Source organism: Chamaea fasciata, unplaced genomic scaffold (assembly GCF_029207755.1).
Source record: "Chamaea fasciata isolate MVZ Bird 193981 ecotype frontalis unplaced genomic scaffold, bChaFas1.0.hap1 SCAF_15, whole genome shotgun sequence".
NCBI lineage: Eukaryota > Metazoa > Chordata > Aves > Passeriformes > Sylviidae > Chamaea > Chamaea fasciata.
Genome location: NW_027094100.1, coordinates 8795778 through 8815952, shown reverse-complemented (window position 1 = coordinate 8815952; position 20175 = coordinate 8795778). Strand labels below are relative to the sequence as shown.

The following is a 20175-nucleotide window of genomic DNA, read 5'->3' as shown; positions in this document are numbered from 1 at the left end:
CTAGAAGTGTTTGTGAATTTTTTTTTAGTTAAGCATTTCTTTGGCTCGCTGTGGTTTCCTTAGTTTGTGCTATTTTCATGCAGATACAAGGATTTGTTGTATAAGCAGCGTTTGCACATGTCCTGTATTTTGATACAAATTGTCTAGCACTAGAGCTATCCTAAATGGTCATCACAGTAAACAAAGGCCAGTCAGTGTGTGTTGGGTGAAAGGAGCAGATTTGCAGTAGAACAGCTGACAGGGGAAGAGACAGTGTGAAACTGCAGCCCTGAATCATGTCACTGACTTCAGGCAATGCAGATCAGCAGGAGACAGGACTGCAGCAGATGGTCTGAGTTTGATTAATCAAATGTCCTGAATTAAAGCCTGATTGTTTTTCTTTTTTAAAAGTAGGTTAAAAAATAAAAGCAAGCTGACAATATAAATGCATGAGCTGTCTATCGCTGTTATTAACTTTAAATAACTGAAGGCTGGAGGAATCATTGTTTTCTTGACAGATCTCAGGACATGGAATATCAGAGTGTTTAAAGTGATTTAAAACATTGTAGGGATCAAGCACAGGTACAGCAAATTCTGCATCCTCTGGAAAGGTTGAGCATGATGGGCTGGGAACCTGGTGAAGGACAGGCAGGACTGTGCTAAAATACACGGGGCACCACCAGTCTTGGGAGCTGCTCTGAGCCACAAAACCCTGTTCAACCCCAGACATTCCCCACCCTGTGCTTGAATTCAATGTAGTTGAGGGGCTGAGCCTTCCAGTGTGACTTCCAGAGAAGGAAACCAGACCTCAGTTCTCCACAACTGAGATTGCATGTTTATTTTTCGCTTCTAAATAATGCACATTTCATTATAATTAATCATCATAGCCCAAGAAATGGGGAGAATTTGCAAAGTAGTGAAAATTATATTCAGCTCTGATTTTCTCTCTCTAAAACAGCAAAAGCTACCCAACATTTTAGGAGTGCAGAATTAAATTAAAACTATAGATTGATCATAAGTCCTTTTGGCTCCCAGCCAAGAGTGGAGCTATTAATTTGACGCAAATTAATCTATGCAAATTTGCACACTGATTTAATGAAGAGACAGACATGCAATCATTTCATTACTTCTCAGATTTTCAATTAGATTGAATTCAGTGGCTGGCCACCATCATAGTCGCAGAGTTTTGCTAAAAGGTTATTTGATGAATATTTATGAATTTGTGACTCTGCTACAGCTGGGCTTAATAGCAAGTATCATACTTTCTGAGTACATGCAAACGATTCTTCAAATATCCTAATGCAGTGATTGATTTACCTTTTTTTTGTCTTGACTGCTCTATCTTTAATCCAGGTTATTACTCTGCTGTTCTGGTCGGAGACAAATGACTTGCTTAGGGGTAAGTGACTGTTTTAAATTATTACAAACACTGTCTTGTTTCATGGCCATTTCAGTGTGAGACGTGATGTTCTGAACAGCTGGAAATGTGACAAATCTCGCTCAGAGTGCAAACAGATAAAAATTGAGACAACCCATAATACTGCCCTGGGCAAAAAAGGTGTCACTTCTACAGATGTCTGAGATTAGAGGGATGGATTCCTTTCTCATGGAGTTCTATAATGATGTTGAGCTTGCAATCACACCTAAGGTTGTGTTCAACTGGAATTCTGAGGCTTCCCCACTCCAGTGAAGCCAGTACATGCTTAAGCATTGTCCCTGTTTGAACTGGTGTTTCTGAACCTTATCCAGCTTTTGCTGAAATTAAAGGAGCTAGGAAAAAAAAACCTGTGACTGGGAATAGGAGCAAGTCCAACATGTCCTATTCCTGCTTTTCATTGTTTCAAGTTCTCAGTTGTTGTAAGAATCCAGATTAAAATCTGAATGCGAAATGCACTCATGTACTGCAAGACCACTTTTGAGCTAGTGGGTGTTTGGGGAGCAAACCAGGTGAGGAAGCTAAAGCTTTAATGTGCACATGCAATACTCCCTCAAGAGTTCAGAAATGTTCTTCTCTGGACCCATTTAAGGCCACATCTGATCATTTAGCTTTAAATCTGAAGGTTCAGCCACTTAGTTCCTCCAGGCAGCTACTTTCATTTTTTATAGGCTTTGGGTTTTTTTCTTTCCATCTTTCAATTCTGGAGACAGTCAGAATCAGCAAAACCTATGCGAAATACTGGCTGCCCTGAAGTGGCTTTTACACCCCAAACTATAGACGGAATGTTAGAAACTTAGAGTAGAAAACGTTTCATTTGGTGACAAATTATCAGGGACATGAGGAAAAAGTGATCACATCATGAGCACTCTGAATCTCCATTTTTCCATGTTGATCCAGGTAGGCTCTTACAAAACCTCCAAAACCAGTGTCAGAGCATCTTCCTGTAACCATAGGTGTGCTGTTTTTAACATCTGGCACGAGGGACTCTGTGTGTCTCTCTGCATCTCTTCTCAGCTGTGCTACAAATGGGATTTATTTTGGCTGTTCCTGAAGTCAGCCTGGAGAATACACAGCTGGCAGTTTGGATAGGAGATAGGGGAGTTGTGATACTCTTCAGTTACCAAAGAAAGCAATTCTGATGTCTCAGGTCAGCATCTTCCTCTTTATCACAAACAGCAGACTTTGCCTTGGACTTTAGCCCTTTACTGGTGCAATGCAAGTGAATGCACAGGTAAATGTGAAAGGAAAATGGCTGTAATTTGTGAGCTTTACAAAATGAGATCTTGAACTGCACAAGGCAACATGGAAACACGCCCTATATTTTATCCATTCAGAACTGGAAAGAGCTGGCTAGCAAGAGTGAAAACAAACTGATGTCCTAGTAAACTGTGATGGAGGTGACAATGGTGACTTCACAACTAAGCCAAAACTGGTGTCACTTGCACCTTCAGCCAGACCCTGCGGTGCGGCAGTTAAACCAGTTCTGTTGCCCTTTGGTTGACACCCACATATATTATAATTACTCCCACATAACAACAAAACTGGCCCATTTTACCTGAGCAAGAGTATTTTCTGTATGAAGAGCCGGAAGAGCAGGATGTATCTAGAAAGACAGGAAGTGGTGATAAGGAGGTGTTGACTGAAGGAGGCTGCACCTCCTTTTAGATTTGACTCTCCACTGGAGCCAGGGTGTTAAGTTTATTCCTACAGTAACATACACCATCTTCCCACTGACCTCTGTGTGCTATCCAGGCTATGAATTAAATCTTCTTTGTGTTGGAGGAGTTTAGCTGGGAAAATGGGAGAGCAGCAGACATCAGAGGGTTGGGAGGTTACCAGGACAAGGAAGGCATGTTCCCATTGTGCTGAGGGGAAGTCGTATTCTCTTTCAGTGGCAAGGAGATTGACTATTCACTAATAGCTCCTGAAATAAAGGATATTTATACATTTTTGCAATCCCTTTACTCCACAAGGTCAAAAGGGTGCTGCTTTCATTGCCTGTTTCTTGCACTACATAAACACCTGCAGGTTATGTCAGGCAGGTCTCAGCTGCTCTGTGAGGAAATGCTGCAGGATTTCAACACAGGCCTGGACTGCCTGGGAAGAAGAAAAGCTCATTCAATATAGGCTTTGGGAAAGTCTGTAGCAAATGTCGTTGGCGGGGTTTGTCTATCAGTTATGTAAATTGGAGTACATGGAAAGGAGGATTATCAAACTTGCAAAGCAATACTATCACCAGGATGTAACCTACGGCTGAACCATTGAAGGGAGGCTGGGCTGGGGAGGGTTGCAAAATTTGACTCTGTTAGGGAGTTTCTGATTTCCACACTAATTTATTTGCATGATGTCTCTGAGTGTCTAATCCTCTCCTGTTTATTTATGTTTTTCCCTGCTCTGGAGAATATCCTCCCTGAGTTTTTTTTTTTTTTTTTAATGTAAGAAAAGGAGGTTTCATCACTAGCCAGAGATGTGACCATACAACTAGGAGAGGTGTTGCTGCTTTTACAGCTCTGTTATTTGACAGCGTGTGATGTTTCCACACTTAACTGGAGAGCTTGTCCAATGTCTCATTGCTCTCCAGAAAATCGCCTTTCTTCTGAGCAGTGGTGACAAATGACCATCACAGGGCCCACGGAGCAAGAGGGAACTGTAAAACTCAGTAGAAATTTATTTCCTGAAGCCACAGACTAAACCCCACATTTGCACAGCCCAATACATTCCACTCCCTGGCAGCGTTTCTGCCTCCCTGTGGAAGCAGATGAAGTGTGTCCCCTGTGCTGATCTAGGAGCTGGTTTTCTTGGCTTTTGGGGCTCCCTGAAAGGGCACAGCATGTCCATCTCGGCACAGTGAGGGGCCTCTTCAAACCATTCCCCAGGACTGAGCAAACAACAAACACCACAATCCCATTTTCCCTTTAAAAAGCAGGGATGTACAAGAAACAGGAGCACCCAGTCTAAGGGACTGGGACAGTTTTGTCCCCAGTCTTGTCACTGGCCCATGCTGGTGTTTCTGGTATGTCCTTGCCCTTGTCCTTTCCTAGGAAGGGGCCCTGAATTGGCAAGAGACATCCTGGGAGCTGAGGAGATTGGTGTGAGAGAGGAACACAGGAGATCTGTGTGTCCTCATGGATAAGGCGCCCCTGGCTTTACCTGAGGCAAAGGCCCTAAGACCATTTGTGGTCAGGTTCGTTATTATTACCCAGCTGCCTTCAGGAGGGAGGCATTGGTGCACTCCTGAGTAAAGGAAAATGGAGGCAAGGAACATTACAAAGGTGCTTTTCCTGCCCAGGGCACAGTGCTGAGGGGCTGTCTCTGGGGGACAATCCCATGGCTGTCCCCTCTGCCTGGGGGCCCGGAGGAGACCCCTGCCCTGTGACAGGTCCCTTGGGCAGGGTTAGATGCCCTGTCCTGCTCTTGTCCCCCACTGGGCTTTGAGCACCCCCTCGCTGAGCAGGGCTGTGCCAGCACCAGCTGCTGGAGCAGGCATGGGGAAGCTCTCCCTGTGATGCAAACATGACAAGGGAAATGACTTGTTTAAACAAGGAAAAAAGTTGCCTTGTTTCCTGTGGTGTGTAGCCTGTTGCTCTATGGAGGGGCTTCTACTGCAGGGTCTAATCTGCTGCTGCTGCTGGCACTTGCCTGGATTTTGGGGATGTTTCTCTCATGCCTTGGCTGCAGGTAACGCTGTGCCTGCTAAGCTGTGCTTCACTTGCACCCGTGTAACCCTCTCCAAACTGCCCCTGAGTGGGGAGATGGCTCAATTTATTGTCTCGTAATATTAGGTCTCCCAGCCGTCCTGCAAATAAACCTCAGGGAGAAATCAATATATCCCACCCTCAGCACATTGATTTACACCACCTTTCTGATGATGGCTCTTGTAACAAATGCAAAAGGGGTTTTAAAGACTTATCTGAATGCAAATGTGTTCCATGTGCAAAGCACAGCAGTGTGGGCTGGTGAGGAATTTGTGGTCCTGAAACAACTTGCACGGGGTCATGCAGGCTCATGCAGGGCTGACTCCTGTGCATGTGAGTGCATGTTTGAGAGATGCAGCCCACAGCCTGGGAGGAAGCAGTAAAACAGTGGGTTGCTGCCTCAGCATGTGGGCTATAATGGAACTAGGATGGTGACAATACATGACGACAGTAAAAAAATAAATATATAAATACAGGCAGTGACAAGGTTTGAACCTTGAAGCACTTTGTGTCAAGAGAAGAGCAGAGCTGAACACAAAGGAGCAGCACACGCCATGCCGTGCTTTTGAGCTGCCTGCATTTTGGTGCCAGGCAGCTGAGTGCCTCAAATTTTTGTGTGTGAGAGCCTCAGTCAGATGGTTACAGTGCCAAAATATTGGTCTTTTAGCTAACAGGGCTGCAGTGAAACTCCCTGCTCTGGGTCAGGCAAGGGTAGAGGCTTCAGATGGAGCTGGGGTTGATCAGGGGCTGCAGAGGTGGGTCCTGTCAGTATCAGAGCAATGTTCTCCATACTTGCTCACACCCCAATGCCCTTCAGTGACCTGAAAGCCACCCAGGATTGTGTCTCTGCCTGTTCTTTCAATTTGCTGTCCAGCAAGTATAATTTGTATCGTTAGGTGTTGCGTGAAATCCAGGCATCGCTTAGCCACAGCAAGCCTTTGTGTTGAGCTGCCTTTTGGGGAAGTACAGCAGCATCAGTCCCTGATGTGCCCTTTCTATGGCAGAGCACCCACCACATCCACCAGCTGAAGTCACCACTCAGAGGAGTTGCAGGGGATTCCTGAGGTGCTGGTCTGTGCCCTGGAAGAGCAGCATCAGATCCTCCGTGTAAGTAGCCAGAGACAAGCACTGGCAGCACAGCCTTGAGAAAATGCTGAATGCAGCTTTTTGCTGGCTAAAAAAGGACTTGGAGCTCTCTCCTGCTGCTTCGTTCCCGGTGTGTGAAGCGAAACAAGGCTTTGTACGTAATTTGAAAGCAAACAGGATTGTGTCATAGATATCAGACTTTACTATTAATTATTTCTGCAGATTGGAATGACTCAAGGGAGTCAGATATTTTAGCCAGCTCCTCTGGGCAGGTGGATAATACCATGAAATGTTGTTATCTGATGGAAGTGGGCATCACCCCCTGAATGGTACATTGATACACCCCAGTAAAGAAGCTGACAAAAATAAAAAGAAACAAATTCTATTAGATTTGGAGCTGAGCAGCACATGAATTTAAATAGCTACTTTCAGTTGGCTACTTGGTATATTAAGTACATAATTTTCCTGCTCCATTACTCCACTGTAAAACAATGAAGATAAAATTAAGGGTTTGAAAAAAATGCTTTCAAATACTTTGCAGTTTGACTCAAAGTAGTTCCTTGTCTAAAAGGGTAGATCTGATAGCTCACAGAGCTGCAGGTATTGCTGATATGCACTATATAGTTGCTTTAAAGGTGTCAGCATTTCAGAGCTGTTGGGCTGTACATCTGCATTGCTGCAGCCTATGAGTTCCCATTAGGGCAGTTTCCAGTATTTTCCAAGCTTCATCTCCAGTAAAATTGCAGGTGCTTGAGGAAGAAGGCACAGAGGAGAATAATTTCTTATGTGTTTGTACAGTATCTACCACGATAGGGCTCCAATACTAACTGAAGCCTTTGGGTATTGCCACAGTATAAGCAATCTTCCAAATGAGAAATAAATCTTCCAAATGCTGTTTAAGGCCCTTTAGGAAGCTGTGTAGCATGACTGCGTCCTACTGTACTAGTTCCCTGAACCAGGGATTGACTGTTGAAAATTTCGTAGGATGGGTGCTTGGCTCATAGTGAGAGCTGGGCATCTGGTAGTGTTTTCTCTTAAAGTCCTCAGATTCAACCAGAGGTGCAAAACCTAAACACAAGCCTTGACATCCTTCAGCTCTAAGGCTGTGTTGGTTTGTGTGAGCTTGTTGGGTCCTAAGATGTCCTCAGAAATGTGACCTGCTGGGGTCTGAGCATCTCCTTGGGTCCAGCAGGAGCAGAGGGTTAGACTGGCTCAGGATTTCATTCATAGGCAGACTCAGCAATGCATTTTAATGATGATGATTCAATATGTAGAATGTTTGTTTCTTGAAGGGAAGAGAAAATCTGTCTTAGAAACAGGATTTGTAATAATTCTTTGTAATTTGGGTAAAATTGGCACCTTTCACTTGAATGACCCTCTATGCAAAGATTATTTCACTCACTGAACATCATGACTTCCCATCAATTCCCAGAAAGAGCACTGCTCAATTAAGGCACTTCTGCCTGCATGGCAGATCAGTGCTGCAGCAGCGGTACTTTGCATGGTCAGTGAGCTGTGTTTATGGTGAACATTTGATGTTCCAGCCATAGTCCCATATCATACATAAAACAACATGTATTTTCCCAGCAAGGAGCTCTGCTGTACCACAGATCTGCTGTGCAGCTGCCTCTGTCCCCAGCTCAGCTCTCAGTCCCAACAACACCTCAGGAACTGCAATACTTTAAATAGGATGGTTGTATGTGCATCAGCCCAGACTGATTGTATTCACAAGCTGCCACTGCTCTGGGCATGTACAGGGACAGGCATGGCAGTAAAAAATGGAACAAAAAGGCACAGAGGCTTTTATGCTTCCAAACGCTTTGGCTGTAACTTGGATATTGGGAAATGCACTTCATAGGACAATGCACGACCTCTGCACTGAGACCCATTTGCATGATTTGTCTCTTCTGTATTCATGAACAGCTCTCTCATTATGGCTATTTCTCACATTTATTTTATTTCTAATTACAGTGATTTACGATTGGGTTTTAATTAACTTCTCTTGTCTGGATCCTACCTATATACTTAATTGAGCCTTGCATTCTAGGCTTCACACTGGTAGAAGTTTTACATGGAAATACCCTTGTAGCTACTAGCTTTAAATTAACCTCAGATTAGATTCTGGAATGGAGCAGCTACTGAAGATGATCTCAGCTTTTGTGATACAGAGGAGGTGAATAAATTGTTCAAGGTCTCTTCTGAGGCCTGGTCTCCCAGCACCAAGTTCATGCTCAGTGATCGTCAGACTTCCATTCCATGAGTTGAGTGCACCGTGTCTGTGGACATACCCTGCTGTCCCAGAGGGCTGGCTTTGTGGATGCTGCGTTTCACTGTCATGGCACTCAGCAGCTCTAGTGAGAGCTCAGCTGTGACTTTGGAGGGTCTTTGGGACCCCAGAGCAGAGACAGGAGGACAGCAGACAGTGCTGTGGTGTCGATTTCTGCGAGGCTGCTGCGTGTTCCTGTCCCAGAGAGCCCCCGAGCAGTGCAGCCCTGGCTGCAGGGACACAGTGCCATGAGCCAGCTTCGACGTGACATCAGACTTTCAGCTTAGTATGACAGTCCCTCAATTTTCTAATAAATTTGGGTCAATGTTGTGGGATAATTAAGGTTGATCCGTTCTGCAGGGCAAGCAGGAAGAAAATTCATTACGGCACTAGGAGGTCAAAGAGGGCCAAGGTGGAGAGTATCTGTGTTCCAAGCACTGCTGTTTAGTGCTGCATCCTAATTGATCAGTGAACTATGTAAATGCTGAACAGGTCAGGCTCTGCATTTTATAAAGTGTCAGAACTTTTGAGGCTTGCTTTGAAAAGTTACCTTGCTGTGCTGCATGCTGCTGAGAGAATAGGAAAACGGGATCTTTAACAATTGTTCATTTTTAATTCCTGGCAAATTCTTCTTATAATTTTTACACTGGGCTTGTCCTGCTGAGCATAGTGATTGCCCCTGTAAACAAAGTACTCACAACACAAATACAACAACAAACATTCCCCAGCCCTTCTCACCTCTTCCCCCCTCATGCTGGGTGCTGTGCAAAGCAATGGCAGAGCAGAGATGGTTCCCTATGACTGCAAACGTCCAAGCTGCTTTGTTATAAGATTTATTAGTTCGTCTTGGGGCAGGCAAATTCTGGAGCCAGAATCAAAGCCCACTGAGGCCACTGTTTCACACTCTCTTGGGTGTGGACTTCCTTTCCTTGCTTTTTTAAGAAAGAAACCTGAACCCAAGCGCAGTATCCATCTTAGTTCTACCTGGGCTCCAGGATTCTGGGTAGAATGTTGCCATGAACACCACTGCCCTGCACAATAGAAAACAGGAGCATCTCATAGCAGAGCTGGGTCCTTGTATGGATAATATGGATAATAATTCCAACACTTCTAAGCTGGAATTCCAACACTGGGAGGAGGAGATTTGTTATAAATACAGGGCTTTGTTTGCAGAGCTTTAACTTGCAGGATTGTGCTCAAGTCCCATAGCCTGAGCACTCTGCTAGAACAAATTGCTCTGAGAGATCTCAGTGTTTTTCATTTTACTATGATTGGAAGAATGCCAAGTTCTTTTCATTCACTTGTAGCAAAGAAACTTACCTGACCTCAGGGCTTTACAAAGTGCAATGAGTTAGAATCATCCAGGAATGAGAACTTCCTATGAAGCAAGCTGCATATTCATTTTTACAAGTGGTGCAGGAACAGAATTCCTACTTGTTTCATTAATCACTTTTGTGACAGGCCCTTCACCACTCCTTCCTATCGATGCTAAAGCTGGGAAACATTGTTTTTCACAATGAGAGAGGCAAGAAGTGGATCCCTAATTATGAATACTATTACAGAACAGAAGCAAATCACTCAAGGCTGTTTTAAGTATCATGCAATGGAAATCATCACTCAGGCTCAGACAACACGCATCTGTTACTGATATTAGAATTGTTAATGTGAGCATGTCATGGTTTTCCTTTGTGATAAGACTGTACAAATTCAACAAAAAAAAATTCAGAGGATGCTTGATATTCTGGTTCCTCCAGGCAGAATTCCTCTGGTGGGCCCTGGGCTGTTCACTGTTTGAAAGAGTAGAGTGGAGGACTTGCATCCCAGTTTGGGACAGGTATGCTGTGAGTGATGGTCTTGTTAGGAAGAACAAGGAAATTCTAATCCTGAGAGAAGGAGGTTGAGGCTCTCACAGGAGCTCAAGAACTCACAGGAGAAACAGCTTGGCTTTTACTGCTTTGTGAAATGAGAGCTGAAGAGGGAATGTGATTGTTGACTATAAATTCAAGAGGAATAGATGGCAGGAAGGAGAACTCTGTTGTTGGCCCATGTATCTCTCAGTTGGCCCAGTGCTTTCCTGTTGTATAAACGGTTTATTGAAAGATGTTGCTTTTCCTAGAAGACTCTGATTTCCTTCTAGTCTTGGACCCCAGCAGCTGTGGTACTTCTATGCTTGGCGCTAGAGTGGAACACTTACAGTCAAGTTGAGATAAATTTAGTTTCAGTGAGAGGAGGATTCCAAATATGAGAGCTGCAGGGATCTGGGAAAGGCTCACAGTGTTCAGGCAAAGCACCTGAAATAGCCATAAATTGGCTTTTGATTAGTATCTGAAGGATTGCATGACGTGGGAGCATGTGATATCTGAATTGTGATGGCTCAAAATCCTCTGCAGTCCTAAGGGAATGTGAGCTGAAATAAAGAGATTGGGTAACATCAGTGAAGTGGGGAAAAATCTACATGAGGAACATAAGCAGATTTACTAGCCAGTGGTTTCTATTTAATTATTGATAGTAATCCAAGTATTTCTTACTCTGTCTTGTACTATTTTACAGTGTTTTCCTCTGTGTATTGAATGTCTGATTTACTAAGGAACTATATGCCTTGGTGTTGTGTAAGAACAATGAATGTATTCATTAGCTTTCATATACAGCAGCTGTAAGATCTCACTGAGGAGGGCTTCTGCAAAGAGTTAAGCTGGGGGATGAAGGGAAATGTAATAGAATTATACATAAGATTGGCACATCCATCTAATGTGCTACATGGGCTGTGTCATAAGGTTGGTTGTTTTGTTCTCCCTCTCTGCTTGGAACTTAGAAAAGCACTTCAGAAATTCACCATCAATATCTAGGGTAAGACTTCAGCTTCCACTTAGAGCCTGTAAAAAGGGGCCAGGGTCTCAAATGGAGGGCTGTGCTCAGCACTTCCTCCTTGGCTGTGCCATGGAGAAAGGCTGCTCATCACACTCAGCCAGGAGGAACAGGGAACAGATCAGTGCCTGGCCTTCCAGGTTCCCAGTGCCTGCAGTGAGGGGGGCTGGCTACAGGCATTTTGGGGAGTTAGAGTACAAAGGCACTTCGGTGTTTTGAATTCTGCAGCAGTTTCTTCAGTACAACTGCTGTGGGACGGCACAGACGAGGGAAACTTTGCATGAAATATTTACCTGAATGAATTGCCAAACTTTCTGGATAAACCACCAGGGAACATCAGATTGTTTCTGTAAGTTAACCTCTGCCAGTGGACTCACTGAAAGTACCAGGAAAACTCTCATCCTTCCTCTGCACTGCCTTAGATCCTTGCTTTGTATTGATAAGATGGAGATTTCCTCATCTGGAGCCTCAATGGTTCATTGTGCTACAAAAGACCTCATGCTCAGGTTTAACTGAAAGGAGGTTGCAGTGAGGTGGGGATTGGTCTCTTCTCCCATGTCACAAGTGACGGCACAAGGGGAAACAGCTTCAAGTTGTGCCAGAGGAGGTTTAGATTGGATAGCAAGAAAAATTTCTTCACTGAAAGTATGGTCAGGCATTGGAACAGGATGTCAAGGGAAGGGCTGAAATCCATGTCTCTGGAAGTGTTCCAGAAATATGTACATGTAAAGACATGGCTTAGTTTTGTCCTTGGCAGTGCTGGGTTAGTGGGAGGACTCCACGATCTTAGAGGTCTTTTCCAACCTTAATGATTCTATGATAATATAAAATTGCTCGTCTAAACTGTTCTTTGATATTCCAATGGAAGGGGTAGCCCATGATGGAGGGCTGATAAAATAGGATGGAAAACCCCACTGGGCCTCTCTGGTGGAATAACTGGGCTCAGAAGAACAAGTAAAAACACTTCCCACATCCTCTCTGGGCCTGGTCTCTGGACTTGGGCTGCTCTTCTTGACAGCTTGGGCAGGTTTGGATCAACCCTTGCAAATGGGAATGTATTCCCAGAAATAACACAGCAACACTCTCGTGAGATGCGGCTCACCAAGACTAGTTAGGAGCCATTGCAAACTGGATGCACACAGGATGATGTTTTACATTGTCCTCAGCTATCATCCCTCTTCTGCTGTAAATGCATCTGAAGGGCGTGATTCCCATTTAGAGTCCATTATAGAACCAGGTCAAACATGAGGAATTCGGGTTTTTACCTGCCTGCTAACCTGACACACCACGTAGTTTGATCTTGGTGAAATTATCTGACTAGACATGGCTCTCTTCAAAAGTAGAGGATTAGGAACTATTCAGACAAAGGAGAAGACAGGTGTATTAAAACAAAGTGATAAAAGTTGCGTACCCTATATTTACAGGGAAAATTAAATTAAAGAGGAAACTGTTACTTATTTGACACTGAATGTGGGAATTATTGGGGAAAGTGTTACTCATTTGACTGTGAATGTGGGAATTATTACTAATTGCAAGAGTAATTTCTTGAAAATGATGCTGTAATGATTCTTTCTATTACAAGTGGTAATGCTGTCATTGCTACATTACTCAAACTCAAATCCATGGGGGAAGCTCTGTAGGGTGAGCAGTGATTGAATGTTCCACATTAAAATAACTGCACTCAGTCTTAAATTTAGAATATGTGATATATATCTAATGTTCTCTAGATTTCTTAAGGTTCCTCTTCCACAAAGATGCTTCTTTTATCTGCACTGTAGACTGGTAGTTTGTTCTTTTTATACTAATTAGTTGTTCAGGACATGTGTAGTGATAATATTCAAAAATGAAAGAGTTTTAACATTCATACAGTGGTGAAAATCAAGAAATGAACAGCTTATTTCTTATCTATAATGTTGTGTGGAGAAAAATTTGTCAGTCCTATCCAGAGCTTTCCTGTTTTTGCTGCCTCTTCAAGATAGGATTTAAGCATCTCTGTGGAAACATCCTGCGGCAGTGTGAGAAATATGACAGAGGTAGGTGCAACAAATGCTACTCCAGGTCTCATTTTGATTCTGTAAGCCCTGGTGAAGCAGGCAGGGCATGTGAAGGACCAAGAAAGGCCCTTCTGATCAGAGTAAAAGAGAGTTATGAAGTTGGGCTTCCACACAGCCTCTCCCTGCTAAGTGTCTCTCTCACTGACCCAAGGGCACCCCCGGAATTTCCTGAGGAAGGCAGGGCAAGCCCTTCCCCTGGGAAATACTCTTGATTCAGTTCTCCCAGAGGTGAGGAGCCTGCTTGATCTGGAATTTTAACCAGTGTCTTCTGTACTAGTCAAGAGTCAATTTTTTGACAGCCAGATGGAGGCATGTGGCTGTTGGGTACAGACATTCCTTGGTGTGGCAGAGACCAGGGAACACCTCTGAAATGCAGGGAGAAAATAAAGCGCTTTCCTCTCCTTGCTTTTTCCCTGTGGTGTTCCTGGTAGCAACTGGGAACTGAGCCACTGCTGTGCCCTGCCCTTGGCTTGGCTTTCAGTGGAAGGTTGGGCTGACCTAAGTGTTAAATGCCTTTTTAGGTCTGAAGGAGAGTTTTATTCTGGCTTCACTGCACTGAATGAAGGGGAAGGAATCCCCCAAAACAATTTTTGGTTAAGTTAACAGGATGGACATTAGGTAGTCATAGAAAAACACAACCCACTTCAACCAGAAGGCGAAGGAGCTGTGGGAGATGGATTCTCTCCTGCTCTGGAAGCACTTGCAGAGCTTCTGCTCTCTGTTTCTCCACAAGGTCCTGAGCAGGGGCTGCTGGCTGGGACTGCTGAGGGGGCTTGGGTCCCACATGGGGGTGGTGGCTGGCCCAGTGTGAGCCTTGAGGGCTTCTCCCTGATCCCACTGCTCCTCACTTCAGTCATGATCTTACTTCCTTACTGAGCTTGTCCCAGTTCACTACAGTTGGGAACTTGTCAGGATCCTCCTCTGGCAGAGAAATTTTAGTCTTGGCTCTTCCAACATATTGTCCTTTGTAAAAATGTTCAGAATGTGTTTTCTTTTTAAGTGTAATTTTGAACACATTAATGATATTGGCAATTACTCAAAGAAAAACATGTAATCAATGAATGCTTGCTAGTCTGTGGGATGATAAATTTTAGAAATACAGTCTGTGCTTGCCTGGAATTTATTGCTTCAGGCAAGGTGATGGCTGCAGCAGTGCCATTTCCAAAGGCTGTGCTGTGCATTTATTTTCTCATTAGCATCTAGTTTTCTATTGTATATTTTGAACAAAGGTAACCTTGGAGTAGGAACACATTCCTTTCTGTCAGGAAGAACTTGTGATGCTGTTTCAAAGGTGCATGCATGATTGAGCAGCAATACATCACAAGAAGCTCTGCAAAGAAGATAATTCTCCATGGGCTGTAGTTGAAGAAAAGAAAAATCCATTTTTTTAGATTACTGTACTTTGGGGGGGGGGGGGGGGAGGGTTAATTTATGTGTGTTGTGACAAGCTCTCTCAGAAGGCGAGTAGACTGTTTGTCAACTCATAACTATCATTCTCCAAAATAGCAAAGATTCATTGATTTGCATTTTAGTGGGTTTTGATAAAAATCTATATTCCTTTTTAAAGGAAGAAAGGAAGCTGTTGTCAGTGAAAATTCTTTAAAAAGCAGAAATTCCGAGGGATTTTTGTCATTCAGGAGAGGAATTTGAAACAGTGACTCTAAAGTTTAACTGCAGCATCCACTGCACGGTATAAAACCCTTGGTATATTTCTGTCATTTAATGCCCATGATGCAGACAGACTACACTGAGCTGGAAGTTCACAGGAGCTGCATTTCTGAGGATGGAGAAGAAGATGTGGTGGGGAAGTGAGGAAGGCGAGTCGTGTGGCAAAGCACTGAGCTGTGCTCTGGAGGAAGAGGAAGGAGTGGTGGAGGGAGAAGTGTTTGTGGCCAAGAACATCAAATGTCAGTGGGAGGCCTGGAAGTGGCCTCTCAGGGGCTCCTCTTTTGGAAGCACCTGCATGCCAGCAACATCTCAGAAACATTAGACCCAGCCCAAGAAGGTAACTAGGTGTGATCCGTTCTGTAGCTTGGACCAGAGCTGGGATAATAATCACTGCCCAGCACGGGAAAGACACATCCACATCTCCCAGAAACCACGGGGTATAGTTAGAACAGGAAAAACACTGGCAGCAGAGCCAGGTATTGACCCAGATGCTAATCCCAGTACTCTCATTTTACAAAACACAGGCTGAGACCTTTAACAACTCTGCTTAACCTCAGTTTCATCTGCTCTGGCAGAAATATGTCCCCACATCTGAGGTGAGCACTGATGCAGGGGAGTGGCTTCTGCTAAAATCCCACCACGGACTGTAACACCTCTGGTGTTCGGAAAGTCCATCAGTGCAGGGGCAGCTGCCTCAAATGCTGCCAGGATTTTGACTCAACGTGTCCCTGGAGCAGCTCCCAGTGCCACCAGCACTCTGGGCACACCCTCAGGGATGAGCTGAGCTGTCCCAGGAAAACAGAAGCACAGATATTGAGGTGTGGAAGGAGAGCGGTGTTCCTTCAGGCTGCTGTTGTGGATGGGTTTTGTGACAGCTGAGCTGGCTCTGTGTGCTGAGTGTGGGGCTGAGTACAAACAAGCTGCTCAGGCTCATCCCACTGCAAAGAGAGAGCAGTGCCTGGAGAATTGCAGAGATACTAAAGGGCTGCCCCAGCCAAGGCAGCTGGATTGTGGCTTCCAGCTCTCACTTCCACTGCGCTGTGGTGTTGGCCCTTGCTCTTGTGTGTTTATGGCGATGGGGGTGGAACTGACACCCCGGAGTTTCTCGTTTTCAGGATTTTTCTGTGATGGCCAAGTTTGAATCCTCAGCTTCCCTAGGACACCAGAGTCCCAGGAAATTGCTTCAGAGGGACATAGGGCTGGTCAGTCCTGTACCAGGTTGATCCTAAAGGTGTAACCTCCATCAGAGGAGTGAGGGGTAAACTTCTGGTGAGAGGCACTGTGTAATCACAACATTGAAAGATTGCTCTTGGCTTGAGGAGCTTTAGCTCTGCAGTCAGCTGCAGCTGTGCTGGCTCAAAAGATCACATTAAATCTGTGCCTGTTCCTATTCATGAAACTTGATGGGTTTTGAACATAACAAACTTTAATGTGTTTGAAAGTGCCTTAAGTTGGTGACGATGATGAAACACAAAGAATCATCCAAATTTCTTCTGTTTACTTCTATAGTATAAACAGCTTTATTCAGTAGTTCCTGCACAGGGTAGTCAAGATTTTTAACTGACAACAGAAATCCACATATGGCTCAGAAAATGTTGGCATCCTCTTGTGTGAAGTTTGTTAAAATTGTATGATAGACATCTTGTTCTTTAAAAAATCCTTTTCCTTTCAAACAAATTTATTCTGTGGTTTAAAAACTGTGTTTTAAAAACCAATTGGACAAGGCCAAGGTTATAATTAGATTTATATTCATGCAGAGTAGTCTCCTAGGACTATTTTGTAACTCCATGTCTGAAATGGAAGTTTGTCAGGGTGTCAAAAATTATTAAAAAAACCCTTGTCATCTGCTGCAAGTGACAATTGCAGTTGTACCAGGAATTTTTCAGTATCAAAGGCAGAGATGATCTCAGATGGGGGGGATCTGCCATTATTTACCATCCACCTTGTCAAGCTGGTTTCCTCCCTTCTGTCCTAGAGGTGATGCTGATGGCCAAAACTGTCCTGCTGGTGGTTTCTGTAGGATTAAGAAGGTTAAACCAACATGAGGTCACTCACTGAAGGCTGATTCATGGCTGTTAACAAGTGCATTCAGTAATCATATTCTTTCTCCCAAAGCAATCACTTCTTTCAGAGGAGCAGAAAATAATTTATTTAGGACATAGGAGTCTTCAGAGGCAGTCTAAACTTTATTTAATTTTTTTTTAATGGGAATTTAAATTCTCTCTTTCTCTTACACAGAAGAGTGTGCCTTTGTTTGCATCATTTCATGGCTGAGAGGTGTCTGGGCTCTCTTGGAAAAGCACAAATGTTTCATTCAACTTACCTTGGGCTTGTGACTGCCTTTCCCACCTATACTCTGACTTTGTTAGTTCTCCCCTTGTGCCTTTACCTGCTGTTATCACACATCAGTGATACGTGCTGGGTCCTGGCTGAACATAGGGCTGTTCCAGGTCCTGGCTGAACACACAGCTGTTCCAGGTCCTGGCTGGACACAAGGTGTGCTCCGGGTCCTGGCAGGGCACAGGGCTTCTCCAGTGGGTTCTCTGTGGAGAAGTTCTGCCCTCAGCCTCTGTGACCCTGCTCTGCTGTGGCAGGTGCTGTGTGCACGGGCACCTGGGGGAAAGGATCAGCTCACCTGTGCTGTGCCTCCTCTCCCTCCTGATTATTACAGGAAGCAGCAGCTTTTACAGTGTAAATGAGAGGCTGCTGCTGCCAACAAGTTCCTCCTGATTCCATGCTGCAAATCCTGCATATTATGAGCCGTTCCTCATGAGACACATGCTAACATTTAGCGCATGGAGGTATCAACAAAAGGCAGGTATCCCTTGGTTAACACCTTCGTATTTGGGTAGTCAGAGTTCATCTCTGTCCTGAAGAACTTGCAGCTGGAGCTTGTACACAAGACTCACAGGGAACTTCTTGAATGGAGAATTTTCCAGCTGTCAAACCTGAGTTTGACAGGTTTGTGGAAATGACCTGACTTCCCAGACCTCTGACAGAGCATGTCCATGTCTGAATGGCCACTGCTTCCTGCTTTCCTAGAAGCCCCAGCCCTTCCAAAATCCCATACAAATGGAATGAATAATAAAGGCTTTCAGTTTCATTAAAAGACTGGGGGTCCTGGACAAAAATGATCCTGGAAACTTTTGTTGCTGTTTTTTGCTTTGTGTGTTGAAGTCTTGTTTTCTGGTAAGCTCTATTTATCACCTAATAGAAAAGGTGGAGGAAATGTGCCTTTGAGAACAAACCCATTAAATTATTTCCCCAGGGTCTCACATGTACTCCAGAAGCAGAATTGAACTTACAGCTCCTGAGTATTAGTAGGGCCTTAACTGCAGAATGATCTCAGTCTTGTCATGTGAACATAATCTCAGCTATATGCTGGCTGACTTAAACCTCTAAAAATAAAAGCAAAGCCCGAGCTCAAAAATGAAATAAAATGCTGGAATCCCTTCAGTACAAGTGAATTATTAATATTAACCATTTAAAGAGAAATGTTGCTGTTGTAGAGGAATAGCCTTTTTAAAAAGTGTTTTCAAAGGACAAATGTTTATATTCAATAACCAGACTGCAGGGAATCATCTCTGAGAAAGCTGCTTGGAGTCTTTAGCCATAATTTGCTAATGAATTTCATCCTAAGTGCAGTTAAAATGTAAGACTTTGACTAGGCATTGGGTTGAAAATATTAATTTTTCTTCTTCCTGTTTTCTCTCTAGGCACTTGTTAAGAAATGTTTGAACGCAATGAAGTGTTAAGAGACTGAGAGCTTGTTAAAATAGCAGAGGGGCAGCTCTTGGAGGGGAGGCAAAGAAGAAAGTAAGGAATGCATCTGAAGAATCCTTCTTTCCAAGGAAGATTAAAAGTACTTCAATTTGAGGAAAAATAAATGTCCTTTCAGATCTTCCTGTTACACACTTTAAAATCAAATGAGGCAGAAAATTTGTTTGGCTGCTTCTATGAGCATCAGTCTTTTATGTCTGCGTTGGGACACTGGACCTGGCGTGCATGTGCCCAGGCTAATTGCACTGGTAATGGTCTCATGCAGCAACTGGATCCAAAATTGGATGGATATTTAGGCATAATGGATGTACTCATGGTAACTGGGATTGGCTAAAACCAGGATAAAGTGCTCAAATATCCAGGTTGCAGTGGGTGATACATTCAGTTTTGATAAGGACGTTTTGCATTAAAAAGGCTTCTCTATCCTCAAAAATTAAACAACTTCTATATTTCTTGCTCAATAGCCATCACTCAGCCCTGGTTAGGCATCTTCAGAGGTGGCTTCTCCCAGTGCTTCTGCATTCCCTGCTGCCTTCCCAGATGGTGTAACCGATGGGATCAGATCAGCTTCAACTATGAGGGACAAATCCAGCAGCTCTAAAGCAGAGAAGTGTCTCTGTCCTGGTGTTTGCTGGCCTGGGTAGGGGCTGAGTTCAGGCTGTGTCTGTCTGTGAGAGCAGCCAGCCAGGCTCTGCAGGGCACAGTCCTGGGATGAGAGAGTGCAGCAGGTCAGAGCCTGGTGCTGACAACACCAAGGTGGTGGGTGTAATCCCCACATGGCCGTTCCCTGAGCAGTTGGACTCGATGATCCTTGTGGGTCCCTTCCAACTGAGAACTCTGTGATAAGAATCTGTGATAAGAAAGCTGCAGCTGGATCATCACAGGAACTGTGGGGCTGAGCACAGGCAGCAGCTGCAATTGTTCACTGCAGGTCCTCTCAAATAAGAGCCAGTTCATGTTTGTCTACAAACTGGCACAAGGGCAGATGTCTCTGCCCGTGTTTGCCACATTCTAAAGGAGGGGGCAGGTTCTCCATGAGTCCAACCCCCTGGTGCCAAACAGGACAGGACTGCTTGGCCTGTGCCCTGTTCCCTTCTGCTCTCTCTGCCTGTGCTGGGTTGGATCTGATGCTTTTTGGACCCTGCCTGGAGCTGAATCTTTTTGTTCTAACTGAAAATTAACCTCCCCCTGCCCCCAGAGCTGCTCTCTCAAGCTGCTGGTTCCTACACTGGGAAGTAGAGTTAACAAGGAAGATTTGTTAAGTGAAGTGTCTTAATTTTTGTGAAGTTACTACAAGTTAACAGGACAATCTGTGGAGTAGACATCTTGCACTGGGAGCAGATC

General features: G+C 44.3%; 1 long non-coding RNA gene across 1 annotated transcript; it reads right to left on the bottom strand.

The window, feature by feature from the left end:
• Nucleotides 1-16046: 16046 nt before the first annotated feature.
• Nucleotides 16047-17704, bottom strand: LOC136297464 (uncharacterized). The gene is made up of 3 exons (XR_010723175.1): nucleotides 17687-17704; nucleotides 17441-17594; nucleotides 16047-17065 (listed from the first exon to the last, which is right to left on the bottom strand). It is a non-coding gene; the product is annotated as an uncharacterized lncRNA (long non-coding RNA).
• Between the last annotated feature and the right edge of the window lie 2471 nt (nucleotides 17705-20175).